This window comes from Gossypium hirsutum, chromosome A10, assembly GCF_007990345.1.
Source record: "Gossypium hirsutum isolate 1008001.06 chromosome A10, Gossypium_hirsutum_v2.1, whole genome shotgun sequence".
Taxonomy (NCBI): Eukaryota; Viridiplantae; Streptophyta; class Magnoliopsida; order Malvales; family Malvaceae; genus Gossypium; species Gossypium hirsutum.
In genome coordinates, this window is record NC_053433.1 from 21,081,792 (window position 1) to 21,094,151 (window position 12,360).

The window sequence follows — 12,360 nt, forward strand, 5'->3', positions numbered from 1 at the left end:
ATTCAATTTTTCAATTTCTTCCGCTATTTTTTACTTATTTGTTGCTTAATCCAGTCGATCCCCAACAAGTGGTATCAAAGCTAGTTCAATTTTCGTAGATTAACCTGCTCAAAGATGGCGGCAACAAGGTTTGATATAGAGAAGTTCGATGGAGTCAAAAATTCCAATCTATGGCAAGTTCGGATGATGGCAATTTTAGTTCAGATCTGCCTGAAAAAGGTCATTACCTAGAAAAATTCTAAGAATCTAGATCAGACAGAATGGGAAAAGCTTGATGAAAAGGCCTTGTCTGCAATCCAGTTGTGCCTCGCGAATAGGGTATTCCAGAAGGTATTGATGGAGAAAACCTCATCCGCCTTGTGGAAAAGGTTAGAAACTCTTGATGTGACTAAATCTTTAGCTAACCGTTTAGTGTTGAAACAATGTCTATTTACATTTTGCATAAATGAAAGTGAGCTTCTTAGAGATTACATTAGTCAATTTATTACTCTTTTAAATGATTTAAATAATGTTGAGATTAAGATTGACGATGAAAATCAAGCTATCTATTATTGTGCTCTTTACCCTATTCATACAAGTCTTTTAAGGATACCTTAGTTTATGGTAGAGACAAACTCTTATTCGAGGATGTGAAAGGTCATTTGTTGAGTAAAGACAAACTCAACAATGAGTTTGGTTCAGATAGCAAGGTAGATAAGCAAGCTTCCGTTTTAGTAGCATCAAAGAAGTGAGACAAAAAGTGTCGCTATTGTAAGAAGTTAGGTTATGTTAAAGTATATTATTATAATTTGTGAAATAATAGGGCTGCTGAGAGTAATTGTTAGAGTTGAGTTACTTGACTCCTTGTTAAAATAAAATACAGTGGTAAAATAAAATAAAAGTAAAATCCATATAGAACTATACTTATTTTATTTTACATTGATTAGAATAATGTTTTTCAACCTTATTACACTTCATATATTTAACATTGATTAGAATAAGGTTTTTTTAACCTATAAATAGATGTAGTCTAAACTCCTCTTGTATCATTTGAATTGACATTAGTAAATTTTCTTTTCCTGCCTGTGTTTTTTGCCAAAAAGGTTTTCCATGTAAAATCTGTGTGCTTTATTTTTATTTTTCTTTTTTTATTACTTTGCAATCGTTCTTTATTATCATTATCAATATTAGTTCAACAAACTGGTATCAGAGCTGTAACACCCCTAACCCGTATCCACTGCCAGAACAGGGTTTCAGAGCATTACTACCATTTATAGATCACTAAAAAAATTTAAATACTTACCGATTCAATGCATCATATAAATAAATATATTACCATTCAATCAACAGTTTGACACTTGTATAAGCATCAAACAGCAACATTGTTAGTATACTTGCACATATCTCATATAAATTCAACATTGATATATCTATTTTCTCGACATATCGTACTTGAGTTTAATAATAGTCTCAACTTACATAATTTCCTTGTATCAACATATCAAAGATAATCATATATGTACATGTCATGAAACATATCATGCTCTTACCGTTTCTTCATAAGCATATATCATTTATTTCATTATATCAATATTTCATGCTCCATCATTTCCATATATTTTATGTATATTTATTCCGGTAATAGCTTATATCAAACTTAACATAAATTATATTCCATGTACTGATACTTATTTCGTTTATCTATCTTCATAATTATTTCATATAACCATTCGTCACCTGATACATATTACCTGAATATCAATTGTTCAACAAATGTTAGAGCGTCTCCCATCCACGGTCTTATTTATCTTTGACATGATGCCATAGTGTCTTTCAACTAAGGTCTTACTCATTTTCTGTCATGTTGCCATGGTATCTTTCAACCATGGTCTTATTCTTTTCATGTCACGTTGCCATGGTATCTTTCAACCATGGTCTTACACATTTCATATCAGGTTGCCATGGTATCTTTCAACCATGGTCTTACACACAGGTTGCCATGGTATCTTTCATCCATGGTCTTACACATTTCATATCAGGTTGCCATGGTATCTTTCAACCATGGTCTTACACATTTCATATCAGGTTGCCATGGTATCTTTCAACCATGGTCTTACACACAGGTTGCCATGGTATCTTTCAACTATGGTCTTACACATTTCATATCAGATTGCCATGATATCTTTCAACCATGGTCTTACACACAGATTGCCATGGTATCTTTCAACCATGGTCTTACACATTTCATATCAGGTTGCCATGGTATCTTTCAACCATGGTCTTACACACAGGTTGCCATGGTATCTTTCAACCATGGTCTTACACATTTCATATCAGGTTGCCATAGTATCTTTCAACCATGGTCTTACACATTTCATATCAGGTTGCCATGGTATCTTTCAGCCGTGGTCTTACACACAGGTTGCCATGGTATCTTTCAACCATGGTCTTACACATTTCATATCAGAGAGCACACTCCCGCGAACCTCATCCTTACAGTGGGATTACCAGTCCAGGCTAAATCCCCTGTAATATAAACTCATAGAGTATTGTTGGGATTACTAGTCCAGGCTAAATCCCCTGCAACGACAATTACTCTAATGAGCTTGGATCTGAATTACCAGTCCAGGCTAAATTCAGACCCTAATTCGAATTACCCATTCGGGCTAAATCCATTTTACACGTATTCTTCGAGAGGGCTATATCAGAATAGAATCACCCGTCCGGGCTAGATCCTTTTTACCGTCAATTCCTTTTCAGAGATCCATCGAATTTTCCTTTCATTCAACTGGGATTTATTTTCAATTTATATCGATTATTATCAATATTTCATCAAATATCATGAATTGAACATTCAAATCATATTTTCATCACATAACCACATATTTCAAGTATTTAAAATACAATTCAAGTTACACAAACTTACCTCATTGCTTGTTTGTGTTTATAATTTCATTAATCCGATATCTTTTCTTTTCCACGATCAAGTCTCATATTTGAGTCGTCCGGATCTTTATAAATAAATTTGATCATCATTTTCATTCATTTCATCTTCTAATGCATTTAATTAATGCTCTAGGCAAAATTACCATTTTGCCCCTAAACTTTTAATTAATGACGATTTCGTCCTTAGGGTCAGGAAAATAAAATTCTTACAATTTAATCCTTATTTCCAGCTATTATTCTCATATATATTGATAACAGTCCATGAATTCTATAAAATATCAGAATTTTCCATAATTTCAACACTTTTCAATTTAATCCCTAAAACATGTTTTCCCCCCGATCTTGAACTAAATTAATAATTTCATTCAATTTTGTAATTTAAATAATAAAATAATCCATTTCATGCAATTTGGTCATTTTTGACATTTTTACAAAATTACCCGTAAAGTTTTACTTTTATTCAATTTAGTCCCTAAGCCTAAAATATGCAAATTAGCCATGCTTAATGAATATTCATATATGTTTTCCTCCTCCTTCTCTCCATTCCACATCCTTGATGTATGTAGCACACTTGTAAGTAACATTATCTATAATCTTTATTATTTACTTTTATGAATATTCAAGCTGTCCATCTGTGTTATAGTCACTAAATTATTTATATCTGGAGCTATAGGACTCCAAATTAAGATCCGCTAATTTTCCATGAAACTAGACTCATATATATTCTTACCATAAAATTTTTAGAATTTTTGGTTTAGTCAATAAGTACAGTTTATTCTTTAAAGTTACCCCTATTCTGCTGTCTGACAGTTGTGACCCTTCTTCACTAAAAATTAATTATCTCCTTGTACAGAATTCGAATGATGTTCATATTTGTTTCTATTGAAAATAGACTCATTCAGGATTCTAAAAATTCCCTAATTATTTTTATCCAATTTTTTTTATGATTTTACAAATTCAGAACAGGGGAACCTGAAATCATTCTGACCTTGTCTCACAAAATTCATCATATCTCATGATTTAGAATTCCATTACTTACATAATTTATTCTATAAGAAACTAGACTTAATAAGATTTAATTTCATGTTTTATTCATCCTATAATTATATTTCTACAATTTTTTATGATTTTTCAAAGTTAGACTATTGCTGCTGTCTAAAACTGTTTTAGTACAAGATATTAATTACCATGTTATAACATCCTTATTTTCTTTTTCTACACCATTTCTCATCACTTTCTCTTATTTTTTTCTTCACTAACATATCAAGAACATAGGACCTTATGTAATAAAACTCTACTATAACATTATTTCCATGCTTTATCAATAATAACAAACTTAAAAACATATTGAAATCTTGATGTACTTACCTTTTCTTATTGACTTCAATCTTTAACTTGATTTTCTCTCTCCTCCAGCTTCGATTTCTTGAATCCTACTTGATATTCTTGCTCCCCATCATCTCCTTGCTATCTTTCTCTCTTGATGGCTATGGAAATTCTTTCAATTTTTAGGTGAAAATAATGAATTTTTGGTGGAAGGACTAAATTGTAAAGAAAGCAAACTTCTTTTCTTCTTCTTATCTTACGTTAGTTTGCATGGGAAAGGAAATGTGTTGATAATTCTTCATCTTTCCTTCCTTTTATACTAAATAAATAATAATATAATAATAAACATCTCATAAAATGTTAATAAAATAATATTTTTCTAATTAATTAATTTAAAATATCATCAACATAATCATTACATTATAGAATTCTCTCTCTTACTAATTGACCATTTTATCCTTCATGATCTTTTAGAATTCCATCCTTGAGTCATCACTTAATTTGGTAAAATTGTGATTTAGTCCCTCATAATTTTTTTACCTATTCAATTTGGTCCGAATTCATCAATTTTTCTTGGTTTCTAGATCATTCCACCCTTAAAATATTTGTACCATTAGTCCTTCAACTTTTTTATATTTACACTTCAACCCCTTAAATTTTGAGTATTTACTCTTATGCAATAAGACTTTTCTCATCTTTGCAATTTAGTCATTTCTTGAATTAATATATCACAATATACTTCTCAATATTGACATCACTCAAAAATTCCCTATTTGTCACTTTATTTCCTTATTTTACTATATCACGGATAATATTTTACTGTAAAAATTTTCGGGGTATTACAAGAACTTTTCAGGTTACTTGTCTTGATCACGGTAATGGCAACATTGAAGTATGATATTCCACTGTTAGATTGCAACACTAGATTCGCATTGTGGCAGATAAAGTGGCAGGCAGTTCTTGTGCAAATGGATTTGGAGGATGCCCTACTAGGGATAGATAAGATGTCTTTGACATTAACGGAGGAAGAGAAGAAGCGTAAAGATCGAAAGGTTTTAACGCAATTACATCTGCATTTTTTAAATGAAATTTTACAAGACATGATGAAAAAGAAGACTATTGCTACATTATGGGTAAAGTTGCAGCAGCTATGCATGTCGAAAACCCTAACAACAAGTTGCATATGAAGCAATGTCTTTATACTCATCGTTTGGAGGAATGTGCATTTGTGCACGAACACTTAACTATGTTTAACGAAATTCTCTCAGATCTAGAGGCCATGGAGGTTTAGTATGATAAAGAAGATTTAAGGTTAATTCTACTTTGTCCATTGCCCTCGTCTTATTCAACCTTTAGAGATACGATTTTGTATAGCCACGAATCTCTCACGGTTGATAAAGTCTATGCTTCTTTAACCTTGTATGACAAGATGAAACATCTTGTGGTTGGATCTGACTTTCAAGGAGAGGGTCTCATTGTTCGTAGGAGACAATAACAAAATACTGATGATAATCGTGAAAGGACACATGAATGAAATCATCACAGTAAATCTAAGGGTAGATCGAGATCTTCAAACAGAGGTAAAACTTGTAACTTTTGCAAGAAGAAATGACACATTAAATCTGAGTGTTATAAGTTGCAGAACAAGATCAAAAGAGAGACTGCTAATCAAAAGGGAAAACAACTAGAACAATCTGGTGAAGTTGATGTTGTAGAAGACTACAACGATGGTGAACTTCTAGTTGCTTCAGTCGACAACTCTAAAGTGAACGAAGAGTGGATCCCTAATTCTAGTTGCACCTTCCATATGAGTTCCAATTGGGATTGGTTTACAACATATGAAATAGTGTCTGAATAAGTTGTTTTGATGGGAAATAATGCTTCATGTAAAATCGCAGTTATTGGCACGATCAAAATTAAGATATTCAATGGAGTCATTAGAAAACTTAGTGGCGTATGACATGTACCAGAATTGAAGAGGAATTTGATTTCATTGAGTACTCTTGATTCAAAAGGGCACAAGTACACAGTTGAAAGTGGGGTTCTAAAGATTAACAAGGGTTATCTCGTTGTGATGAAAAAACAGAGAAAGACTGCCAAGTTATATGTTTTGTAAGGTTTTACTATTACTGGTGATGCAACCGTCACTTCCTCTTCCTTGTTAGATGGTGATGTTATTAGACATTGGCATATACGTCTAGGGCATATGAGTGAGAATGATATGGCAAAATTAAGCAAAAAATGACTTATTGATGGACAATGCATTAGCAAACTAAGGTTCTGTGAGCGCTGCATTTTTGGGAAGCAAAAGAGAGTTCAATTTACTAAAGGAATCCATAACACGAAGAGAACATTGAATTATATTCATTCTGATCTTTGGGGAGCATCTAGAGTGCCTTCAAGGGGTAATGCTAATTATATGCTGACAATCATTAATGAATTTGCCCAAAAAGTTTGGGCATTCTTCCTAAAGCAGAAAAGTGATGTGTTTTCCACATTTAATGCTTAGAAAACTATGATAAAAAAAGTAGATAGGAAAACAGATAAAAACACTTTTGTATAGATAATGGCTTGGAATTTTGTTATGATGAGTTTAATAAACTGTGCAAATTAGAAGGAATCATGAGACACTTAACAGTTCGTCATACTTTACAGTAAAATTACTTTACAAAATGGATGAATAGAATAATCATGGAAAAGGTTTGATGTATGTTGTCGAATTCTTCTTTATCGAAGTCGTTTTGGGCTGAAGCGGCCTCTACTGCATTTTTTTATTAACTAGTCTCTGTCAGTTGCCATTAAGAAAAAGCCTCCACAAGAGGTATGGTTTGGTAATCCTGTTGATTATTCTAATTTGAAGATTTTTGGGTGTCTTGCATATGCTCATGTTGATAATGGGAAATTAGAACCTAGATCCCTTAAATGTGTTTTTCTTGGTTATAAGGCTGGTGTTAAAGGGTATAAGTTATGGTGTTCTGAAATTAGAAAAATTAAGATTAGCAAAGATGTTATTTTTTTATGAAACTGCTATGTTACCTAACTTATCTCTTAAAGGCTATTTCAATAAAGACCAGCAAAGTTCAAACACACATGTGAAACAGGTGGAGTTTTAGATTGATCCATGATCTATAGTAGAGTCTACTTCTCAGGTTAAAATAGAAACTCAGAGTAGACTTGTTTCTTCACCATAGTCAGCACCACAATATTCAATTGCCAAGAATATACCTAGAATAGAAATTAAACATCTAAAAAGGTACGCCGAGGTTGATCTAGTTGCTTATGCTTTAAACGTGACTGAAGATATAAATGCAAATCAATAGCCATATATTTATTACGAGACAGATAGTTGTGAAGATTCAGGAAAGTTGATGTTTGCCATGCAAGAAGAAATGGAATCACTCCACAAGAATAAAACATGGAACCTATTGAAGCTTCCTAATGGCAAAAAGGTTGTTCGTTGTAAATGGGTGATCAAGAAGAAAAAAAAACTCTAGAAGTTGAAGAACCTAGATGCAAAGTGATCGCGTGATTTCATGATAGGTTTTAAATATTTATAATTAATCGTTCTTGAAAATAACTATTATCGCGATGTAGGCAAGTGTACCTATCGAATAGTAGTATAGTTTTAGCAAGACCGGATTGTCAAACCCAAAGGAACCAAAAGTACTAGTAATGACTGTCTTTTTATTATCTAGCCTAAGAATAAAGAGGTTTTTGTTTTAACTAACTAATTATCTAAACTAAGAATTCACAGAGAATAGAATTGGGGAATTGCTTTTGGGAAAATCGATTGAATTAAGACAATACCTAAGGAAAAATCCACCTAGACTTTACTTGTTACTCTGGCTCTGAATCTGACGATTTATTCATTTAACTTGTTCCGTAGATATCTCTAAGTTATGTATTATCCCTATTCAAGACTAATAACGTCTAATCCCTAGATTGAATAATTGAGACCTTTCTCTAATTAACACCTTAGGGTTGCATTAACTCGATCTATGGATCCCCTTACTAGGTTTCACTCTAATCCGGCAAAATCTTGTCACCCTATGTCTAGGCGCGCGAACAACTCTGCTTAATTATGACAAATGTACTCTTAGACAGGGTCTATTCCTCCTCTGAATAAGAGCTTATCTTGAATCAGTATCCTGGGATATCAAAACAAGAATTAAGGACACATAATTAAGACCAAGTTAAATATTTATCATACAATTCAGAAAATAATAACAAGATTCATCTTAGGTTTCATTCCCGTTAGGTATTTAGGGGTTTTAGTTTATAACTAGATAAGAAAACATCTCAGAATAATAAAGAATACAAAACGTAAAGAAAACCCAAAACTCCTGAAAGGGAAATTGAGGAGAGATCTTCAGTCTTGATGGTGAATTCGATTTCTGAGATGGATCAATCGGCGTCATTGGAGTAATTCCTTACTCCCTATTTTGTGTCTCATTTTCTTCGTCCTCTAAGGTGTATTTATAGGCTTTGGAATGCCTAAGAGCCCTCAAAATTAGCCTTTTCCGAATTGGACTCAACTTAGGCTCGGTAGGGACACGCCCGTGTGCGATTACTTCAGGCCGTGCTCGAGCCTGCCAAATTGACACGGCCATGTGGTCTGCTCGTGTGAGGAGGTCCAGGTCATGTTGATTTTGTACTTTGGCCTATTTTCTCCATTTTTGACCCGTTTCTCGTTCCTTTCGCTCTCCTATGCTCTCCTAAGTATAAAACATGAAAGTAAAGCATTTAGGAGCATCTAATTCACCAATTCTAATGGGAAATCATCCATAAAATGCATTAAATATGGGGTAAAAATATGTATAAATTACGGTTTATCATAAAGTAAGGCTGGTTGTAAAAGGTTACAATTAGATTCCAAGTGTATACTTCACAGATGTGTTTTCTCCAGTTGTGAAGTATAGTTTGATTCGAGCCTTGATAGGTATTGTGGCCATGTATGATTTAGAGCTTGAGTAGTTAGACGTAAAAACAACGTTCTTGAGTGGAGAACTTGAAGAAGATATTTACATGCAACAATCAAAGGGTTTTATAGTCTCAGAAAAAGAAGACTATGTTTTTTTGCTAAAAAAATCCCTTTATTGTTTGAAACAGTCACCAAGGCAATGGTACAAGAGGTTTGATTAATTTATGATTACTCATGATTTCAAAAGAAGCAGCTTTGACAGTACGTTTATTTTAAGAAAAAAAATGATGGTTCTTTTGTATATCTACTCCTTTATGTTAATGACATGTTGATAGTAGTCAAAGATAAAAAAGAGATAAGAAAGGTTAAAGCTTAGCTTAGTAAAGAATTTTGAGATGAAAGATTTGGGAGCAGCAATAAAGATACTTGGGATGGAGATTTTCAGAGATAGAAAATCATGTAAATTTTACCTAAGTCAGAAAGGGTACATTGGGAAAGGACTTTGCAAGTTTAATATGTAGAGTGTCAAGCCTGTTAGTACTCTATTAGCAGCCCATTTCAGACTTTCATCAGCTTTGCCTCCATAATTAGATGATGAGATTGACTACATGTCACATGTTCTATATTCTAGTATAGTGGGATCTCTCATGTATGCTATGGTTTGCTCACGTCCAGATTTATCATATACAGTTAATACAGTTAGTATATACATGGTGAATCCCAGTAAAGAACACTGGAAAGCAGTTCAGTGGATTTTCAGATACTTACGAGGTACTATTGATGTTTGCTTACAATTTGGAAGAACTAGAGATGGAGTCATTAGGTATGTTGATTCTGATTTTGTTGGAGACCTTGATAAAAAAAGATATCTTACAGGGTATGTCTTTACTATTAGGGGTTACGCAATTAGTTCGAAAGCCTGTAACGCCCCAAAAATTTGACCTAAAAGTTTAGACCAAATCTCGGAGGTTACATTAATCACCGAGGTGATCGTACGTAAAATTTTAATTTAACCGGCTAGGAAAAAAATGTTATTTAAGTTACATAAAACTCTCTATTGTAAAATCCCGACAATACAAAAATTTTAGTCCAAAAGACGCTTACGTGCGTAAAACCCAAAATTCATACCATAATATTCAAAATAAAACTTACAATTCAAACCATTTATTTATAAATATGAAATTTATGAAAATATTTTTAAAGTTGATTCTAAAACGTGGCTGTCCGAGACCTCTGATGTGCCAAGTTCAACTACAGAAAATGATGGTACCTACAAAGGGATAAACTAAAGGGGATGAGCTACACAAGTTCATTGTGAGATTGAAACGATAGAAAAATGAAAATTAAGTACCATAAGAAAAGAAAATTACGATGGCAATTCGATATCCAAATAATCATCACAACCAAAATAGACACATCAGTACAAAATACGTCGATCTATATACCATTAATCTCGCAACTAGACAGATAGAAAGACAGATAAAATGCGGAACAAATGCATCAACATGAAAACCACCCATCCTGTAACACCCTAAATTTTATGTTTTGACTTTCGTAGTTAATTGACATAATTGTGTATCTGTTTTAATGTTTAAGTGTTCTAGGTGTGTGTGTGAGGTCCTGAGTTCAAACCTTAGCTTGAGAAAAATTTTGGTTTTTTATATGTATGAAGCCTTGTCTTGGGTAATAGGGCTTATAAGTTATTGGTTGGAAAAGCTTGCAAGAATGGGCTTGTTGGTCTGGTGGATAAGGGGAGTGTGGATATGAGGGAGGCATTATTTTTGCTACTAATACCGTGTGAGTGTTTGAGTTGGCTTGGGATACTGAGTGTTTGCAACAGCTGAGGTTTAGTGGGAGAAAAACAAGGGATTTGGGAGTAACCCAAATCATTCCTCTCTCTCCCTGTCGAATTTTCCCTGCAAATTTCCCCTCTCCATATTTTCTCTATTTTCTTTTTCTTTTCAGTCGAAATCCCCTTTTTGCTGTCAATTTTTTCTTTATTTTAATATTAGTTTTTGGTCATTTTTCGTCATCATTACTTATCTCTATGTTTGGCGCGAATTCGGTAAGTGTTGGGGTGTTTTTTGTCTCGTTTTTGTGTTTGTTGAGTTGTTAAGAGACTCTTTTCTGTTTAAGAGACAATCTAGACGCTGTGGATTGCTAAAACGACACTTTAGACAGCAAGGAACTACCGTTGATCGTTAGAGGAATGAACATCGTTAACTTTTGAGATTTGCCCGTTCTAAGAAACTTGGTTGAAGTGACTAACTAAGGGTCGTGTTGTTCGATATTAGGTTCTAGAGTGTTCGTGGTTACGTTAACTTAGAATCGATACCAGGTGTGTACTCCAATTACACAGAAACGAGATTCGAAAAGTAAACTGTCGATGCCACACAGGCGTGTGAACTACCCATGTGGTAAGCCGTGTGGCGATAAACGACCGTGTGGTCGACGAATCAGGCCGTGCGCATGATAAACGGGTACACAACACAGCCATGTGATGACTGGTGAAGCAGTGTGCGAGACGCGGGCTCAACCAATTAGGCCGTGTGGGGCCACACGAGTAAACCACACGAGCGTGTGGAAATTTGGGCTAGGCCGTGTGGAATGATTTGGGCTTTGTGCGCCACACGAGCGTGTCACATGGGCGTATGAGCCCATTTTTTTGAAATGTTCTGTAAGGTTGTACGGGTCGCCCAAGTCGACTGTGACCAGTTATAGGGTCGGTAAGCATTACTTAGACCTCTAATTTTTGTAGATCTGATCTGATTATGTGATGTATGATTAACGCATGTGCTAGTTAACATGTATATCTGTTCTATTCTGTATATGGGTATATGTCTGTTAATCTGTTTATTAGCATGCCATGTTTACATGCTGCATTGCATTAGGGTGGGTTTGATGAAGTGAAGGAAGTATCTGAAATGCTTCATAAGCCTGTTGTCTGGCAGCTAAGCTGCATATTCATGGCGTGTGTTGCATTACGATACCTTATAGTATGTAGGGTTGGATGGGTCAATATTATCCCTATATTTGGTATGTAGGGATGGGTGGGTCGATTTTATCCCCACATGGTATGTTGGGTTAGACGGAGTTGGTGTACAGGGTTGGTGGGCATATTTTTTCTGTATATCTGATCTATTGTATGCTATATCTGACTTCTTAGGCTAAGGCCCAACTTTATATAT